General features: G+C 40.1%; 1 protein-coding gene across 2 annotated transcripts in view; it reads right to left on the minus strand.

The window, feature by feature from the left end:
* Nxph1 (neurexophilin 1) overlaps window positions 1–20,776 on the minus strand; it is a 294,908-nt gene that overhangs the window by 215,811 nt on the left and 58,321 nt on the right. The gene's annotated exons all lie outside the window — the stretch shown is intronic.

Below are 20,776 nucleotides of genomic sequence, written 5' to 3' on the forward strand. Positions count from 1 at the left end.
TTCATCCAGTAACTGATAGAAGCAGATGCAGAGATCCACAACCAAGCACCAGACTGAGCTCCAGGAGTCCAATTAATGAGAGAGAGGAGGAATTCTATGAGCAAGGGACATTGAGATCATGATGGGAAAAGGAACAGAGAAGGCAGCCAAACTAGTGGAAATTCATGAACTGTGGACCAATAGCTGTGGAGCCCCCATGGGATTAGGCCCTCTGGATAGGCAAGACAGTTGTTTTGTTTGAACTGGTTAGGGGGGCCCCAGGCAGTGGGATTGGGATCGATCCCTGATGCATGAGCTGGCTTTTTGGAGCCCAGTGCCTGTGGTGAGACACCTTGAGCAGCCTTGGTACAGCAGGGAGGGGCTTGGACCTGCCTCTACTGAATGTACCAGGCTCTGCTGAGACTCTCCATGGGAGACCTTGCCTTGGAAGAGGTGGGAATGGGGATAGGTTCGGGGAGAAGGCTGGGGGGCAAAAGGAGAGAGGAAAGGGGGATCTGTGGTTGGTATATAAAATGAATAGAAACTTCTTAACAATAAAAATAAAAAATAAAAAAAATGCATAAAGTGTTACTCTTTATGACAGAGCACAGGTAGCCCCTGCCTTCAAAATTACTGCTCCAAAGCAAGGGGTTTACTCCAGAAACTTCCACATGTTCATTAATGTGGACTTAAGCTGCTTGTATTACACAAAATGTATTTCAACATTAATTTCACCTACATAATTGACAATACAAAATCAGAATGATAGATTTTTCAGTAGCTGTGAAATAGCATTTTAATATTTAAATAATGTACATGAGTTTTACTGTAGATGTCAAGCAGCTAAACATTGGAGTTGGCAGTCACAAACCAATTCATAAAGTTTTGTTTCGTAGTGCTTCCTGTTCAGCTCAGGCAAATGTAGTTGTGAAAGACAAGAAAGAATACCCAGAAATGTGGCATTGTGTTTACAAATATCCCATTTGGAATTGTGGTGTATTATAATCATTAGAACTCTTTTTTTTTAACCATAGATCTATTTCTTAATGGCATGTCCCCCAACACACACACACAGAGACACTCATGACACATGTTGTCAAAGCCTTAGACCAACACTTCTTTTAAAAGACTTCGCTTTTTTTCTTTCACAAAGACTTGAGAAAAGAAAAGTCTTCACGTCACTGAACCTTGCATCACTTACACTGAACCTTAACCCTGCACAGCACAAGGGAGTAGGTGAAGGTCCTAAAAGAATCAGCTGCTTCTAGGCCTCCTGATAACCCATTCTAAACGCTTGAGAGAGAAGCATGCTGGTAAAATACAAGCTGGAGTAAGTGAAGGGTGAGTCTGTTGATCTGATTCATCCACAGCTAGTTGACTCACACATGGTGGAGAACTGTTTCCAGCACAGTCTCCTCCAGACAGCTGGAAAGTGACTCCTTATCAACAGTTCTCAGTACAGCAGGAAGACTAAAAGCGTTTTTTCAGGTATTTTCTCCATTGAATTCCAGTAACTGCCTTATGAAAGGGGAATATTAATATCATTTCTGTCTTAAAAGTGAGAAAAAAAGGCAAACCTGAGAGATGAACGCCACATAACCAAACACAACTCGTGCCCTTGGCACTTTGTTTTAATCTTAAAGTCTAGGTTGCTTTTATATTGTTGTTGTTATTGTTTTAAATGCAAATATAACTGTGCAAGTCTTTATTTAATTGTAATTTTGTTTCCCAGGTAAAGTGATTTCAAAATTGATAATATAAAGATGCTAAGTCACAATTATGTAAGAACTGTTCACCTGAAGGAAGCATAGGTCATGATTTAATAGTGGTTTCCTGGGAAGTGTCTACAGCCACAATCAGAAACAGTGGAAGGGCAGCAGGTGACCAGCAAAACGAGACCGCATAAAGCAGCCTGGCAAAACATGAGGATCCTTTTCAGAGTGTATTCTTGATTCCATCATTAATCAGCTTATCTCCCCTTTCCCTATTGACTGGCTGTCCACTTCAATAGAGCACGCTAGCTCTACTCAGAGCTCCCCCACTCAGCCTTTAAATTAGCTAACTGCCTAGCCACAAGGCAGCTAGCAATTTATGCCAAACAAATCATGAGGCAGGAGGCAGCGAGGAAAGACTGCTTACTCCCCTTCTGCTGTCCTGTGAGAAGGGAGAGGGTAACAAATGTTTGTGAGTTTGTAAACTGTACTAATTTACAAGCCTGCTGTTATCTTTCTAATGTAACATTCCCTAGAGGGGAGCTGAGGAATGATCCAGTAGCAGCTTTCAGCACCAATCAATAGCTGGAAGATTATAAAGCATGGGCACCTGTTTAATACAGTATTATCCTGATTTTGCACCATTCGAAGAGCTATTGGAAGGGTCCATGATATGAGTGATTTTGATGTTAAGATAAAGAAATTAAACATGAATTAAAAAGTTGCCTCCCCTCTGCATAGCGAGACAGTTGGGTAGCTCGATCTGTTTAAGGGGCCCCCTGGCAGTAGGATCAGAATCCATCCCTGGTGCATGAGCAGACTTTTTGGAGCCCGCTACCTATGATGGGACGCCTCACACGGCCTTGAGGCAGGGGGAGGGGCTTGGACCTGCCTCTATTAAATGTACCTCCCCATGGGAGGCCTTATACCATCTTGTAGGAGGAAATAGGGGGCTGGAGGGGCGGGAAGAAGGAAGAGAGGGATCTTTGATTGTTATGTAAAATGAAAAAAAAATTCTTAATAAAAAATTAAGAAAAAAAAGTTGCTTCCCAAGCTTTACTGTGGAAATGACAGGGTGATTAGAACCAGCATTTACACAGATTGTTATAGCTCAAGGGATGTACCAGGATGATTCCACAGTTTCTGAAGTTCACTGCTCTCATGGCAGGTACCAGTCACCAAGCAAAAAGTTCTGGTCTACGCCCTGCATGTTTTTACTCATAATAGTCCTCTTTTCACTCTCAAACCCTTCGTCCTTAAACAACATTTTATATTTTAGTGAATTACATAATTATGCAAGTCAGCAATCTAAGGTGTCCCCTCAGTGTAGTCCACAGCCAGACTCAGTTATTTCTCACCTGAACTGTTAGAGTAACTTCCTAGCTAGCCTCCTGACATCTTCTGCCTTCATCCCACTCCACCTCTACATGAATTTTCCAGAATGGGTATTTAAATCTATTCATCGCATGTGCACATGCCGATGGAATACACACATGTAAGCCTTTAAAGGATCAGCCCAAACCTCCATGGGCTGCGAGTGACACAGCCTGAGCTGTCTAGCACCCATATCCACCTTAACCTTCACCTACCAACTAAATTGCCACGCTAGCATTTGTTTAGGTCCCACAAATGTTCTAAGTACTCTGTGACAAAACGACCCCCACTCTTCCCAGATGTTGTCATTGTTACCACTGCCTTTGCGACTAATGCCAATTACTCTGCCCGCTCTTGTCTCAAACATTATCTCCTTAGGGAAAAAAAAAATGCTTGATTCCTTTGAACAGTCCTTTTCTTCCCATTCAAGTCAAATGTCTTTGCTATAGGTCTTCATAGAACGATGTTTACTGCCTCACTGTCCCTGTGCTTGGGGAAATCAGTGACATCGTCTACCAACTTGTTACATATCTTCAGCTCTGAGACCAGAAAGTAAATATAGTACACAAAGCTGTTTAGTTAACTAAACAGCTGCATAAAACCAAAATTCAGATCAAGCATCTGTTTCTTCCCATTTCATTTTTCCAGGTGCCACTTAAAGGACATAGCATCCATATTTGTAAACAATGTGAGTAAAAAGATCATGTCCCCTACTCTTTTAGTCTCAGGTCACCAGGTGAGTGAAAGAGTCAATGTTCAGATATGTCTTCACACTTTTAGTCCTCAGCAAAACATTTTGCTGCCTCCCATATTAATGAAGAAAATAAAACTATTGTACATTTCCACCTGATGCTGTGATGGACTTTTTTTTCATCCTAGCCAGAGAAAAGGTGGTAAAAATCTTTGCAACTATAGATGTACAACTCAGAAAATGCACTAGGAATACTGAATACACACTACAGCAGGGAATTTTGTAGCAAGAAAATTGTATTTTAGTAATATTACTTTTCAAAATTAGCAGAACTTTTTTAGTGATGTTATACAACATAAGCCAGCAATCACATCTAAAATATGAAGTATTTAAACATTATCCATAAAGATTAACAACTATTCTTTTCCTTAGTTTTTAAGAATGTCATACGTGAACACTTTATCTAATCATTCCTGCCACTCCCTCTCCCATCAGCTCTTCACATCTCCTACCTGCAAATTATGATATCTTCTTAAATTATTTTTTGTACAGACAAATATGTATTTATATGCATGTGCACACATGTATATAGAACCTACAGAGTCCGTTTAGCATTGCTTGCACATGCATGCATTCATGCCTGGTTACTTGGGATTGGACAACCTTTTCCAGAGCTTATCCCTTCTCTCTCTCAGCAGCCATTGACTCCTTGTAACTCTTCCTTTAGTGGTGGAAACAAGTGGCATTTCCCCTGTCTGTGCTGCCAGGTCAATTATATTCCTGCTCTTAGACAGTGTTTCCTAGACATGACAGAAAAAACACACACATGGAATCTCAACAATATGGTTGCCTGAATAAACCAAAAATGACAACATACAGTCTCACTATGTGGCTATTGGTTGGGCTAAAACTCACTTTGTGAACTAGGTTGGCCTCCAATGGATAGAGATCCGCCTGCCTCTACTTCCCAAGGCTAGGATTAAAGAAATGTGCCACCACATGATCAGTTATTCTTTTTGTTGTTGTTGTTTTTGTTTTGTTTTGTTTTTGTTTTTCGAGAGAGAGAGGGTTTCTCTGTGTAGCTTCGCGCCTTTCCTGGAACTCACTCTGTATCCCAGGATGGCCTCGAACTCACAGAGATCCACCTGGCTCTGCCTCCCGAGTGCTGGGATTAAAGGTGTGCACCACCACTGCCCGGCCTGATTAGTTATTCTTAAAATACATCTTCAGACTATGTAATGAGAATCATAAGTGATGCTATAAGAATTCAGATGCCAGGGCTGATGAGATGACCCAGTGGGTAATGGCACTTACTCTACAAGCATGAGAATCTGAGTTCAAATCCCCAGTTCCCACATTAAAAGCTGAGTATGGCTAATTCCTGCAACCGTGACAATAGGGGGCAGACACAGCAGATCCTGATAACTCAATGACTGGCCAGACTAGCCAAAAAATGGTGAGCTTCTGGTTCAGTGAGTGATCCTGTCCTGAGGCAAGCAGGAAGAGAGCCACCAGGGAAGATACCCTGTATTCTGCTCTGGCCTCCACGTGTGTTCACCACACACACACACACACACACACACACACACACACACACACACACAATGTTGATGCCCTAGCCTAATTTTGGACCTACTTAATCAAATGATTGGAATGAGTTTCCATAAATCTACATTTTTTATTTGGAAGGGACTATATGATGCTTAGGATGCAGAGACACCAACAAACTTTTCAGAGTTAATTTTCTAGTAAATAGTAAATCTTCTGGTAATTGAGAACAAACCAACCTTGAGCATTCAACTTATAGCTATTGAGTTTTTGTTGTATGTAAAGCCTTAATGTAAACTTAATGGGCATAAGCTTTCTAAAACTAAACATGAAATCTGGTGCATTTCCCTGATTTCCTAATATAGAAAATCCTAATATAGATTTTAAAATTGTTTTCTTTGGATTCTTTCTTCTGAGAATCTCTGATTAATGACCAAAGAATCCATAGGCATTCTAGCGCTTCATGGCTCACAAACAGCTATCTTACCCACTTGGGTTACTGAGGCAAATTATAGATAAACACTAAGGATCTAGCACTAGAGAAGAGAGTAAGAAAAGCCTTCAAAGATCAAGAAAGTTCAAGTTAATTAACAGTCTCACTTATCCAGAGGGCCTGATCCAGTTGGGGGCTCCTCAGCTATTGGTTCATAGTTCATGTGTTTCCACTAGTTTGGCTATTTGTCCCTGTGCTTTTTCCAATCATGGTCTCAACAATTCTTGCTCAAACAATCCCTCCTCTTTCTTGCCGACTGGACTCTGGGAGCTGTCCTTAGTGCATGAGCTGGCTGTTTGGAGCCTGGGGCCTATGCAGGGACACTTTGCTCAGCCTGGGTGAAGGGAGGAGGGGACTGGACCTGCCTTGACTGAATCTACCAGGCTGAGCTGAATCCCCAGGGGAGTCCTTGCCCTGGAGGAGATGGGGATGGGGGGGTAGGACTAAGGTGGGAGGGCGGGAGGAGGGAGAAGAAGGGAATCCGTGGATGATATGTAAAATTAAATTAAATTATAAAATTTAAAAAAAAAATCAAGAAGGTTGTTAATACTGAAAATGAAGTGAAATCATTAAGAAAGTTTTAAAGGCCAAGCAATTGTTGGAGGTCTGAACAAGGGTGGGAGTTAGAATCCAGCAGGTAAGGATACATATAGAAAGAACCAGTGCCGGGAGCAGGTCCTGAACCTCACCTTTATGTGACAGCAGGAGATGATCCTATGGCACAAAGCAAGTCAGCAATAGAATCTAAAGTTTCCTGGGGTGAAGTTTAATTATTTAATCTATCATGCGCCCAGCACTGCACTGGGAATTCCCCCTTCATCCGTCAAGGCCATTCTGCAGCAGGGCATTGAGATGGCGTTCTCATTGGACAAGCTAAAACAGAATACAGTAGACTGAATGCTTTCAGCAGGAGACATGAATTGCTTACAGTTCTGGAGGCCAAACATTCCAAAGTCTAGTCACCATCAGATTTTCTGTTTGTGAGGATCTGTGTCTTGGTTTCTTGGTCATTACCTCACAGACGCCCGCGGAGCAGAGAACAGACCAGTGTAATAATTTCATTCATAAAGGCTCCACCCTCTTGACTTAACTGCCTCCCAAATACTCCAACACATTGGGGTTTCAGAATGTGAAGTGTAGGATGGACTGTAACAAACATTCTGTACATAGTGCTAAAGGGCCACAAGTCTGTGCTTTCTCTGATGTGCACTGTTTTCATCATAACTCTATCCTGGAACAAGTCCCAGCAATGACTACCAGGCAGGAGCTGGCTGCAGCTTCTAACTGAGCTTTCTAAGGTTGCCTAACAATGAAATCATTTTAGTGGCCTTTGGATTAAAGGAGATGCAATAATAAATATACAAATGGATGAATAAATGAATCAAAAACAACTAAAATATTATCCTGTCTTCAAGGAAACATACTAACAGAATGAAAGTTGACCTGAATATTGCCATCCTAAAAAAGCAAAGTGTGTCATGAGAAAAAATATAGCTCTACCAAGCTTCAAAAGAAAAAAAAATATTGCTTGAAAATCATAAAAGCCTTATGTTAGATGAGGAATCTGGGATGGATTCATGCATCTCACACAAAAAAAAATCAAAATGTACATTTGAGACAAAGTTGAAGGAGCATCAAATGTTTGCCTCCAGTGAGAAAACAGGAATGCTCATGGTTGAGTTCTAAATTCTGAGTCTTTTCAGGCTGCGTGGATGGAATAGCTTTAACAGAGCAGAGCCTGAGAGACCACTGTAGAACACTGGAGGCAATGATGACACTCTTCATGGCAGCTGATATGTGATGGTGGCAGATGACTTAGACCCCAGTGGCAACAGAATGGTATCTGTGTGTGTGTGTGTGTGTGTGTGTGTGTGTGTGTGTGTGTGTGTAAGAGGCTTGTGGGTCTGAATTTGTGTGGTAAGGTAGGAAACAGAAAACAGAAATATAATAGGAGGTAGCCTATTTTATATTCCTTCCCTCTGTGTGACAGTAAATGTGAAAGCAAAGCAGTTCTAGGTTTGGTTCAGATACATGGTATGAGCGAGAACAGAAGAAGCAGAAAACAAGTCAGGGAATAGCTAAGAAGAAAATGGAATAACACTCTAAGAAAGTTCAGTTGTTTTATGATATTTATAATTGCAGAAGCCAATCAACTCATACCCTGGGACTTGTACAACAAGACATGGGATAACAGTGAGCATGCATCATGGGGGGAGGTAGAGACTGTGGGAGTTCATGCATGTTACTTCATCTTTCTGCATCTCTGTCTCACTAACTTTAAGAGGGGGCAAATACAGTACTTAGAACTCCTGGGACATGTTCCACTTACCAGTTTCCTCCTTGTCATTCACCCTCTACAGACAGAGCAGGGACTTTTAAATCATTTTCTTTGCCAGGAGGCATAAGCTAAGCTTCATCATTAAAGGGCACTGAGGACACTAGAGGAAGAAGGGACTTCCAGCCTGGATTCAACCTGTGCTACTCAGTGGGCCTCTCCAATGCCATCTTCCCAGTATCCGGTTCATGGGGGAATGGCTATTCTCATACCCAGCTTCCTTAGACTGGCAATACCCTATATCCCCAGCACTTGCCAGGCACCAATGCACCCAGATCAGAATTCATTTCTGGGGGATGAATTTCACTAGTGAACTCCCCGGCATCTCTTCCGCTAAACAGTGGGCCACAGTTATCCCCTTTCCAATGAAGTTTCAGGCCTCAAACCTGAGTTAGAGGCACACTAAATTTTCTAATTTATTTCCTTTTTGGAACCCCTGTCTCAACTTGAGGGTAACTTGCTATTCCTATATATTTTAGTGCTCTCTTCATTTCTTGTTAGCTAACTCCACATCAAATTACTATGTCATTTTTGTCTCGTGGTTGGACCTTGTATATCATAGCAAAACCAATAAAATTCTACTTTTTAGTTACAAAACAGTGTCATGTACTGGGTGGTGGTAGCGCACATCTTTAATCCCAGCACTCAGGAGGCAGAGCCAGGTAGATCTCTGTGAGTTCAAGGCCAGCCTGGTCCACCAGAGTGAGATCCAGGACAGGCACCAATACTACATAGAGAAACCCTGTCTCAAAATACCAAAATGAAAAAAAAAACAAAAAACAAAAAACAGTGTCATGTACAGGGGAAATGTTCTTATAAATGTATGTTAATCTTTAGAAGGGCCAGAAGAAAATAAGAGAAAGAAACGACTATAGTTTTAGATCTAATATCATATGAAAAAAATCTTTATCCTGGGTAGCCTTAGGAAAAGAAAATCTACATTTTTAAAGTTTTGTTTACATTTAACCATTAACTATATTCTCATACAATAAAACCAGTTGCACATCATACTTGGTAAGGCCCAAGATTTTATAAATATTTTTAAATGAATATGCAATGAAAATCTATATGATTTTAATTCATGGCTAATCATAGCCCAGAGTAAATGATAGATGAAACTTGAGCTCATGAATATCCCCTTATTCCCAAACCAGACATTTCTACTTAAATGCTTGCCCCATGATAAGATTAAAATATGTAAGTTGTTCCTTTCAGTATTCTTTCCTGTATATCTTTTAGTTTGATGCTTATGATGACTTCTTCGGGTTCTTAGAGAAATTGCTTCACTGTACTCTCTGAGGTACAGAAACATAGGTCAGAGGCTGGGGCACTGGCACATCCCCACAGTGAAGATGTATGGGTATGAGAACAGATCTGAGATCTCCCAGCTCTTAGTCAAAGCTTTTTCTGTTCACTCTATTCACTCCCCAACAGTAATGGACAAAACTGTCCCAAAATAAAATGAACCTTGAATTTTCTCTTGCTGTATAATACTTAGAACCCCTTTAAAATACCCACGCCTGTCGCTGACTGGATACACAGACCACAAGCCTTTGTTGACACTGTCACATCTCTGGTACAGGACCTGTATTCTGTCATGGCTGTAGCTGCCCCATTTCTGCAATGGGGAGCTATGATGACTCTTCTCTGCCTCCTGTGCTGAATATAACTAGGGCAGTCACATAGCACTGGTTTTCTACATTTATTCATCTGTAAAACACCAACAACATATCAGAAATCAAAGAGCTATCTTCCTCCTCTAAACACCTGATCCTAAGTGGCCAAATCACTCCCGACCTTGACTTACTCACCCACCAAATGCAGTATTGTACTGAACACTATAGTAAATTCCTATCAGTCCTAACATTTGGAATGACTCCAGAGTTTTGACATCATCTTAAGGTTATTTTAGAAAACAGCTCATTAAAATCACCACTGAACTTTTGAAATTATATTCTACTCAGTAGGAACCTGGATTCCAAGGGAGTAGATTGGCCAAAGAATCTACATTTCTGAAGGGCCTGATCCCCAAGATACTTGGCTAGTGTGGGCATGTTATTGGGCACAACCATATCTCGTATGCATGACACAACTCCTAAAAGCTTTCAGGAACCCGTTATTTGTCTATTTATTACTCAAAAACAAACTGCAGTTTTTTCAGCTTTGGGTTTTGCACATGAAAAACTTTAACTTCAGCTCTGCGTTGAGAACTGATAGCCACATTATATTATGAAATTTAGAACTGACAGATCCTTAGTGCTTGAAAGAGCCAGATGACAGGAACCGTACTGTGACAGCTGACAGACTTTTCAAAGCTTGAAAAGCAAAAGCCAGAACATATGCTGAAGATCTCAACTCAGAAACAAACACCACAGAAAGATTTAACAGGAAACCATCTCTTGCTGCAGACTCAACTTCGAAAGATTTGAGCTTCACAGACCTCATCTTTGCTTCTTACCATCGAATATTTAGGCTAAAGGCATGGGCGTCTATTCAAATTCTGCCAGAACTACAAGCTAAGAGACAGTGGCCTGCTTAATTAATTTTCAGCCATATATCTGAAACAAGAAGGCCAACTAAAGAAAATAAGTTATATTAGTTTATGTAAAGTTAACAAAGTATAAGATCATTGTATTTGTATTTTTGTAATCAGAGCTACAGATAATGAATCCAGTGAGTGCAATGGCCACAATTTTATCACCATTCTACTTAAAAAATAAAGTCCTTTCAAAATGTAGTGCTCTAGTAGCAGACAAAACCCTGAGCAACCTAGGTAATATAGTGCTTATATATTTTAGAAAATAAGAGGATTGTGTATAGAAATAATAGCAAATACATGTCATAAAATGTTAACCATATTCAAAAGACTGCACCCCACTTAATGTTTATAGCAGCCAGAGTAGGCAGAGGCAATTTCTGAATCACAGAGAGGCTAGTGCTCTTGCCATGCCCCCCAAAATAGAGTGAATCCTAACTGAACATCACTTGCTTGAACCCAGTTCCTGTTGCTCTGATTCAGTGTGGATTACAGAACAGGGGCAGCTGTGTTCATCCACTCACCTGCTTCTACCTCTCTGGTTACACCACTGGTGTCAGGTTAACAGTAAATCAAACTGCAACAGCTTTGGCCAAATCCAACTCTGCTAATCTTCAGGTCCACATTCGCCACACAGCTAGGAAACCCAATCTTCAGATTCCAAGCTGCAGAAGTGAGACCCCAAGCCTGCGATCTTCATAGTCACAATATCTGGCATCTTCCCAAATGATCAAAGTTCAAAAGCTCCCTACCAGGAGTTTTACAAAGCAGTAAGTCTTCAGTTTTCCAGAGAAACTATAAAAAATGGACACTCAGATGCCTGATACTGCTGGTAAGTGCACTGTGGGCATCAGGGGCTCGTATACAGAAGGGGCAAGTGCTGCCAAGGGAAACTGATAGACTCAGAATGCAAGAGAAACCCCACGTAAGCCCATGCCAGACACCAAAGAAAGCCCTGCTCCTTGGTCCTCTTCAAATGCCAGGGGCCAGACCTCAAACTTCTGTCAGCCCAAGTCTGAGTCAGTGAGACTAAGTATACAAAATCACATAAACAAACAAACAAAACGTTGTTGAGAATGTTGCTGCCTACGTGACATTATGAAAACATTGTTGACTTTAGAGCTCACTGAATTGGTACGAAGCTATAATGGATATGGAGAGACAGCTCTGTCCATGTTTCTTCCCCAGGGGAGAAGCAGTCCTCAGCTTTGACTAGTGTGGTTGTGTAAGGAGTATTTCTGACCAGACCATCTCCCTTTCTAGTGAGGTCTGGGACACGGGCTCATGCTCAAAAGTGTGCAGCTAGGATGTGAAGCAAAAGCTCCCAGAACGGAGCCACGTCCGTTTGAGCTTTGCTGCCCTGAGCCCAGCATCTGTTCTTCTGATTCTACCAGGCTTCAGTACTAACTGCAGGACTCGTGTGTATCCACTCACTTACCTTTACTCATATCATTGCACTGCTCGTTTTAGCAGCTTAATAGTGGAACTTCCATAGTGAAATAGAGAAACTTAATGGTGAAATAGTCAAATCCAAGACTCCTTGCTAACTTCAGGTCCACACAGGCCTTTGTGGACTGCCTCAACTTAGTTCAGATAACCACTGTTTGTATCAAGACGTTTCTTACCAAAGTCTCTTCCTTGGGCACTTGGTGGAAGTAATGTTGGCAGACTGGATATTAACTGGTGAACCCCTCTCCCCCAACCCATGGCTGTTTCAGTCTGTCATAGATGATAGTTACTGGATTATTCCTTCTCAGTTGTCTCAGAGGGGGGAATTATTATGCTTAAGAATTTATGTCATTTGTAGTAGGAGGGGAGGGGGCTTCAAAGCTTCTTCATTAAGATTGGTTTTTCATATCTTATGTCACCAAATAAAACTTCCAGTTCCAAGAATAGGCTACATCTTGTCGATTCATTAGCCAAAGGGGTCCCATAGACACCCCCAAACACAACAGGAAATTGCCAAGGCCATTGGTTGCTGTCCACAGCGTGATGCTCTCCAGGTCTTATTGCTGAAGACACAACCTAGTTATGCCATAGAACATGGAGCAATCAAGCTGGTAGCCGACTATAAGCTTCAACCCCTCTAACTAGCATTCGTGGTACTAGAAGTTATTTTGCATGCTACTGGAGGAGAAAAATAATTAACATTATCACCCAGTTACAAACCCTGTGACCCATAACATCAGCCTACCAGCAATATACACTTGGACAATAGTGGCACAGCTATTATGAGTGTAACCAGCCCTTTCTTGATTGGATTCAAGGACCACTCTATGAGATGGAATCTGGATCTGACACTGCTGAAGTGAATAAGAGCCTGAGACTAAGACCCTAGGGCAAACCTACTGCTGTTATTCTGCTAAAGGAACACAGCAATAAAATGTCTTCTAATGATAGATTGTTCTGCCCATATATCAGAGCATTTCCAAACCCTCATCAGAGAAGCTGCTTCTTGCAGTAAATGGGAACTAACACAGAAACCCATAACTGGACAATGTGAGGGCAGTGAGACACATTGGAGCACTCATTCCTAAATGGGATGTCTTTCTCAAACCCCTCCCCTCAAGGTTCAGGAATTTATGCCGAAGAGGAAGCAGACAGACTGAAAGAACCCGTGGTGATGGCTGACTCCGAGAAAACCACATCATGTAGATACAACAGGATTGATAAGCATATGAACGCACAGAGACGATGGCAGCACACACAAAACCTGCACAGTTTCAAACCAGGCAAGATCCCAGCACGGAGAGGGAGAAGTGGACACAAGGTTCTACACCTAACCAAGAAGTTGTCTGCAACTGATACCTACTCCCTGAGAAATGGAAAACCAATTTTCTACCATGGAGGGTCACTGAGTATAGCTTTTTGTTTTATTTTGTTTTGTATTACTACTTTATTCTTTGCTATTGTTTATTTTGACTTTGGGGATTGTTCTGTTTTTTTGTTGGTAGTCTCTTTTCTGAGAGAAAAGGAGAAAGAAGGAATTGAAGATGGGTGGGTGGGGAGAATCAAGGAGAAGATGAGGGAGGAGGATATGATCAAAATACATTGTATGAAAACATTTTAACTAAAAAAATCAATTAGAGGGCTGGAGAGATGGCTCAGAGGTTAAGAGCACTGACTGCTCTTCCAGAGGTCCTGAGTTCAATTCCCAGCAACCACATGGTGGCTCACAACCATCTGTAATGAGATCTGATGCCCTCTTCTGGCTTGTAGACATACATGGAGGCAGAACACTGTATACATAATAAATAAATAAACCTTTAAAAAATCAATTAGAATGAATGGTATTTCATACTTAGTGTATGAATCAAAAGGAATGCCTTGGTACAGCTCAGGGTTACTGCCTATCAAACAAAAGTAATCCTAGCCCAGGTATCTGTGGTGCTTCATCTTATCTGATATTACTTCTTTGGGACTTATATTGGGCACTATCCACCCAATTCTAACCTAGCCATTATTTGTTCATACCTCCTTTCAACTAATATGTTTCCCTTTCACAGGTCCCAATTTTATCCCTCCAAATAAGTTTGGGGAAGAAGTTGGAGCAAGGACACATGAAATAAATCATAGATCCTTGCTCATAATAGCTCCCCAAAATAGTGTGTTCACTGACAGCTTGCATGCTGGCATATTAACACACAATTATCAGTATCTATAAAAGCATAAATTCACTGTGCTATAATTGCCCCAAAAGAAGTGAAAAGATGTTCCAATAAGAACAAGCAAAATGAGATTCTATTTTCAAAATGAAAAGGGCTTTCTACAGTGGGAATTTCAAAATCAGTGCATCTTATTTTGAATTCCCTTTGTTTTGCAATTGTTGTTGTTTTTGTTAACTTCACATAAGACTGTTTATGCCTATAGGATAGGCAGAAACACTTCTGAAAGTAGAGGAAAGAAAACAGGGAGATTGATAAGACATAAAATATTCAACTACTCTAAATATCCTATTTCAACTAACATAAAAATCCGTCAACTCTAGTTATTTTTCCTCACTGAAATAAAGCATTCAGCCATGATGTGACCAATTTCCCCCTCTGATTTGGCCTTTTTGCTTGATACCTAATTGGCTAGTGATGGGAACTAGTTGACACATATGATAATGAAAGTAAAATGATCAGCAAACCCCAGGGAAATCCTTTCAAAGTGAAGTTGACAGCATGTAAATAAGTTACTTGTAGCAATTATACCCTCTGTATGTTAAGAATTCTGTGGCTTAAAGTATTTTCATATGCACACATTATATGCTATATATATGTATATAACCTACATGTTTTATATACATATTGTAGCAGGAATCTTAAAAGTTCTTATTAATAAAATCAAACCCGAGGCCAGTTATCAGGGTCAATACTGGTAGATCAGAGAGACAGAACAAGCCACAGCTATCTCACCTCGCCGGATCCTCAGCTGGTCTTGTTTCCTCAGACTGGAAGCTTCTGTGTCCTCATCCCAATGGCTCTCAGCTGAACCGCTGCTTCAAAGCTTGAATGCTTAACCAGCCAAAAGCTTAACCAGGCCAAAATGCTTCTAGTTTCTGGTCCTCATTCCTTATATATCTTTCTGTTTTCTACCACCACTCCCTGGGATTAAAGGCTGACTTTCTGGGATTAAAGGCGTGTGTCACCATGCTTGGCTATTTCCAATGTGGCCTTGAACTCCCAGAGATCCAGAGGGATTTCTATCTCTGGAATGCTAGGATTAAAGGTGTGAGTGCCACCATTTTCTAGCCTTTGTATCTAGTGGCTGTCTGTTCTCTGACCCCAGATAAATTTATTAGAGTATACAATATTTTGGGGAACACAATACCACCACAACATATGATATTGCATAGTTGTGGTAAGGAAACAGGCTAAGAATTTTGTTGTTTCACTACCTCCTTTCACTTACTATGTGAAGCACAGTTATTAAATAGGTAAATCCAACCATGAGAAGAGGCAATAGCTTTTTTCTAGTGTTATTGCCCAACCTTGTGCCAAGATAAGTGTTCTCAAATTTTAGGACAATCCACAACCATGTAAAGGGCTTGGAATTGCTGATTGCCACCACCTCCTGAGTCTTCAGCTCTGGGGTGAAACCCAAAGGCTGCATTTCTGATTTTAAGAACACATTGGAAGTACTTATAATAGACATCTTCTTTGTCTTCACTAATCCCAGAGGAAACCCTAAATAGAACCCAAGGTACTTTGTGACTACTGCCCTAAATTATAATGACAATCTTAATTCACAAATTAGAAATGTTATTACAGAACACTAAAGAAAATATTGAGCAGCAGAATATAGACTGACTTCCCATATGTGTGGATCAGCATAACTAATATGGTACAAAAAGCTTTATTACTGAAAGTGAGCTACAGATTCAATGTAATCCCCATGAAAACTCTTGTGACATTTTTGACAGAAACAGAAAGAAATCCAGGAATTCATATTAAACCCAATAGACTCCAAATAGCCAAAGCAATCCAGAACAGAAGAGCAACACCTGATCTCAAATTATACTCCAGCCATAGTAACAAAAGTAGTATGATACTGGAAAAAAAACAGACATGTACACCAATGGAATACAGTAGAGGACCCAAAAATATACTCATGAAACTACTGCTACCTAATTTTCAACAGACACCAAAAACACTATAGAAAACTGGATATCCACATGTATAAGACTGAAACTAGATCCCTTCCTCCTATCCTCTAAAAACAAAATCTATTCAAAATGGTTCAAAGACCTTGATTTAAGATCTAAAGCCTTTGAAATAATGAAGGAAACTTCAAAATATAGTCATGACAATGACTTCCTAAATAAGATCTATTAGCTCAGAAAATGATAGCATGAATTGATTGACAGATGAGACCACATGAATTATAAAGCTTCTGCACAGCAAAAGACACAATTAGCAACTGAAGAGCCTGCCCACTGACTCACTGCCAGCTGTATACCTGACAGGGGGTTAGAATTCAGATGCTGGCCTAGAATTCAGAATGCCGTTCATTTAGTAGAATACATGCCTAGAAGGCAAGAAGCTCTAGGATTAACCCCTAGGACTACTCCCTAAACCTAGCACATCTATAATCCCAGTACTCTGGAGGTAGAAGCAAGAAGATCAGAAATTCAAGGTTATTTTCATCTACATAGGAATTAAAGCCAGGCTGAGCTCCATGAGATCCTTTTTCAAAAAGAAGACTACATAGAATATGTAAAGAACACAAAAATTGATACATCCAAAAGCCAGAGTACCCAATCAATAACTGGACACAATAATTGGAAATTTTTTTTTCTCAAAAAAAAAAAATGGTTTAAAAAAAAACAAATATCAGGTGGGAGATTCCAGCCTTTTCAGCCATTGGGGATGTAAAATTGCATTGAGATTCCATCTCACTCTGGTAAAAATGGCTGCCAGCAAGGAAACTGCAATTGATGGTGAAGATGGGGATGAAAAGGAAATTCTGTGCACTGCAGGTGAGAATGTAAAAATCATGTGCCACTGTAGAAATCATAATGGGGTTTCCTTGAAAAAAATAAAATTAGAAGCACCAAAATGCTGTACATCCAAAGAAATTTAAGTCACAATACAGCAGATGCCTATATATATATATATTCTTATTTTACCACTTTTCACAGTAGTTAAATGAGCCCAAATGTTCAATACATTAATAAAGAAAATTTGATGTAGTTGTGCATTGAAGTTATAATCAGCCAGAAAGAAGAAATTCTATCAATTGTACAAAAAATGGTGGCATTGAAAATCATCATGTTAAGCAAAATAAGCCAGAATCAGAAAGATAAATGTCAGAAGTTTTATTTCATAGTCAAAATTTATATGAAAACACAAAGACAAGAGGTGGCCTCTGTATATCTGTGTATACATGTATACACAGATATGAATAAACATACACATATGAATACACATACACACATACATGGGGTGGGAGTGGGGTTAAATCTTTACCTTGTTGATCTTTACAGTCACATTATCATCAAAGATCTCACCATCTTACTTGACAAATAGGAAGCTAAGGATCACATATGTTAAGTAAGTTTGTAGAAAAAAATGTTTAAATCCTAACTCTAACACAAATAAAAAAATAAAATACCTACTTCATAGATTAATATAGAGGAAAAAGTAAAGAATATATGCAAAATAGTTATCACAAGATTTATAGCTTTGTCTATATTCAACAAAACTGACCTATCTTCTCTTTACAGGAGTATATGCTTAGAAAAATATGATAATCACCTAAAAATTAATCTGCAAAAAGTCAAGAAAGGAATTTAGAAAACAAAGATGCCAATCAGATCCTTCTGAGCCTGCTTGTCACTTGACTCTCAGTAAAAGCCTTCTACATTATGAAACAATTAAGAAATATATAAGACATATGCAACCCTTCCTAACAGAGAAATGGCATTAAAAATTAACTATGGGTCCTAAGCTTCTCCCTACTTTACTTCTGGGTTCAGACTCTTACATGAGCAAATGCACCCTGGATAAAATGCATTGTGCTCTGGGGCTTATTCAGAAGAGCACCATTGTGTAGATGTAACCAACTGTCTTATTAAATAAAAAACACAGAACCAATGCAAAGAAGAAAGCCAAGAGGTCAGAGCTAAGAGCTAAAACCTTACCCTTCCTCCTGCAGTGGTTCTACCTCTCCAAAAGAGAGCTACTTCCTGTGTTAAAGTCTTTATAAAGACTTTTGGTTCTGCCTTCTCATTGGTTGTAAACCCAACCACATGACCGCCTAGTCACTGCCTGTCTGTACAGACCTCCAGGTCTTCTATGGTTGGTATTGAGATTAAAGGCATGTGTCTCCAATGCTGGCTGTATCCCTGAACACACAGAGATCTACCTAGCTCTGCCTACCAAGTGCTGAGATTAAAGGCATGCACCACCACCACTGCCCAGCTTTCCTATGGCTTGCTAATAGCTCTGACCCCCGGGCAACATTATTTATTAACATACAAATAACATTTTAGTACAAAATAAAATATCACCATACCATTGCTTCCTAGTCATTTCAAACTTTTAGAAAATTCTTTCAAGTTGGGAGATGAGTGGGAGAGAGAGATTGGAGGCAAGGGAGATCAGCTTTCATGCACATGCATCTCTAATCTGAATAGAAGTGGTTTCTTCCAGACTTTTTTTAAACTAAAAGATGGCCCTTGATTCCACTTGAACATTCCTCTGACCATGTAATCTTTCTGATTGCATAGATATGAGCATTTACTATGTTGCTGACCTCTGTGGGATGAAAACAGGCAATTAATTTTTTTCTAATCCCAAAAGTGGACTCTCACTCTAGGTCAAAGCAGGAAAATATATTGTGTTCATGTAACAATGAAGTTTATACTGCTCTCCAGGTTTCTATTCAAGGTAAATTAGCCCAAGCTGTCCCCTTGTTCCATGAGGACAAAATGTTCTCTCTCCACATGGTACAGATAAATAATCCAGGAGGTTCTGGGAAGAGCCCTGATCCATCAGTGCCCACGGCTCTGAGGCAACAGTAACTCACCTGCTGTCAGTTCCCTACACCAGAAAGTACTATGTTCCTCCTACCTTCCATCTAGCAATCTTGAAACTGCCAAAGCTGTCATAAGGTTAAACCTACCATCAACTTCAACTGTACTTTCTCCCATGGCAAATGCACAGCCTTGGGAGATACTTCTCTGGGTCGCTAGCAATCATCCTGTGTTGCCTGGCACAGGGGCCAGGGAAGGTCCTATACTTTAACCCTGGTGATGACTAAAACAGTGTTCCCTCTGAGGGCCAACCCCTTAATAACAAACTCACCCTGCCTCACAAAAACAGTTAAAAGGATGGATGATGGGCTATCTGTTACATGGTAGCCAAAGATAAGATCCTGAGGGTGCTGAGGGACCCTGGATGAAACAGGACGGTTCATTTTTTGAAAATGAACTTCCCCAGCTCATTGACTCTGATAGATTACACTTTAGAAGAGTTAGAGAAAAATGCCTTTCCTTCCTTCCCTTCTGTCTCTTTCACTTACAAGACTCTGGCTACAAGGGAAATAATCGATAAATAGAGTTTCCAGCCAAACTTAAGGGGATAAGCTTGTGAATGCTACGCTTTGGAGCATTAAGAAGGCTCATTGTGCAGTTTCAGAACCGTTTCCACGTCATTAACTCTAACTGCTCCCTCCACCAATGGGACTGACTCTTAGGAGCATCATCAGCATTATTTTCTTCCAGTCTCAGTCATGACAACAATGTAGCCACAGTGACGAGTATGCCAATGTTCACATGTGCAAGACATCAAAACATATGGAATTATTTGCATGCTGTTTAATTCGTGCAAGCTCCATGAAGGCAAGGAGTATGCAAGTCTTGTTCACAATCAGGTCCCAACAACCTGTCAAAATATATGGTTGTTGAGTGTTTGCAAAATAAGTATGGTAAATGTTTCCTTCTATCCTAGAAATCAATGGCTTCTATGCTGGATTATTTGTTCCATTTTATAGAGATAAAAACTGAAAGTTGACAAAACCAGAGTATCCAAACCCAAGGTCACATTCAAGTGGTTGGATCACATCCAAACTAAGAGCCTCTGACTCCAGATTTAGTATCTGTCCCATGTAAGTGCGAATTTGACACCCACACTGTGGATAAAGCAAGTAACAAGACTAGCATGTCAAAACATAGGAATAACTAACTATACCACTGCAAAAAATAATAACAATAATAAAAGAAAGGAAAACTCTAAGATTTTGAGGTCATATCACAACAAAAATGCAGTGAGAAGTCAAGTTTGAGAGATTGGTCATTATTAATCAAATTATAGATCAGCCCCAATAGCCACATATTTCCTTGTGCTCACACTCAAGAGACCCTTTTGTAAAACATTCACAGAAAGAGATCGATACCTCTCTGGAGGTAAGTGGCATAAATTATGTCTCAACATATACACCACAGGAGTTTTACTGTGTGTTGTATACAGTAATTGCATTTTATAGATGGCTGTGGAAAGCTTCAGTCTTCATTGATTTTGATCATAAACTAAACGGCGACAAAAAGAAAAGAACAGCACTTTAGATGAAGAAGTCAGCCAGCTGAAGCTGCAAAAGAAAATGAAGATTTGGCATGTTGAAC

This window comes from Peromyscus leucopus, chromosome 3 (genome assembly GCF_004664715.2).
Source record: "Peromyscus leucopus breed LL Stock chromosome 3, UCI_PerLeu_2.1, whole genome shotgun sequence".
Classification (NCBI taxonomy): Eukaryota; Metazoa; Chordata; class Mammalia; order Rodentia; family Cricetidae; genus Peromyscus; species Peromyscus leucopus.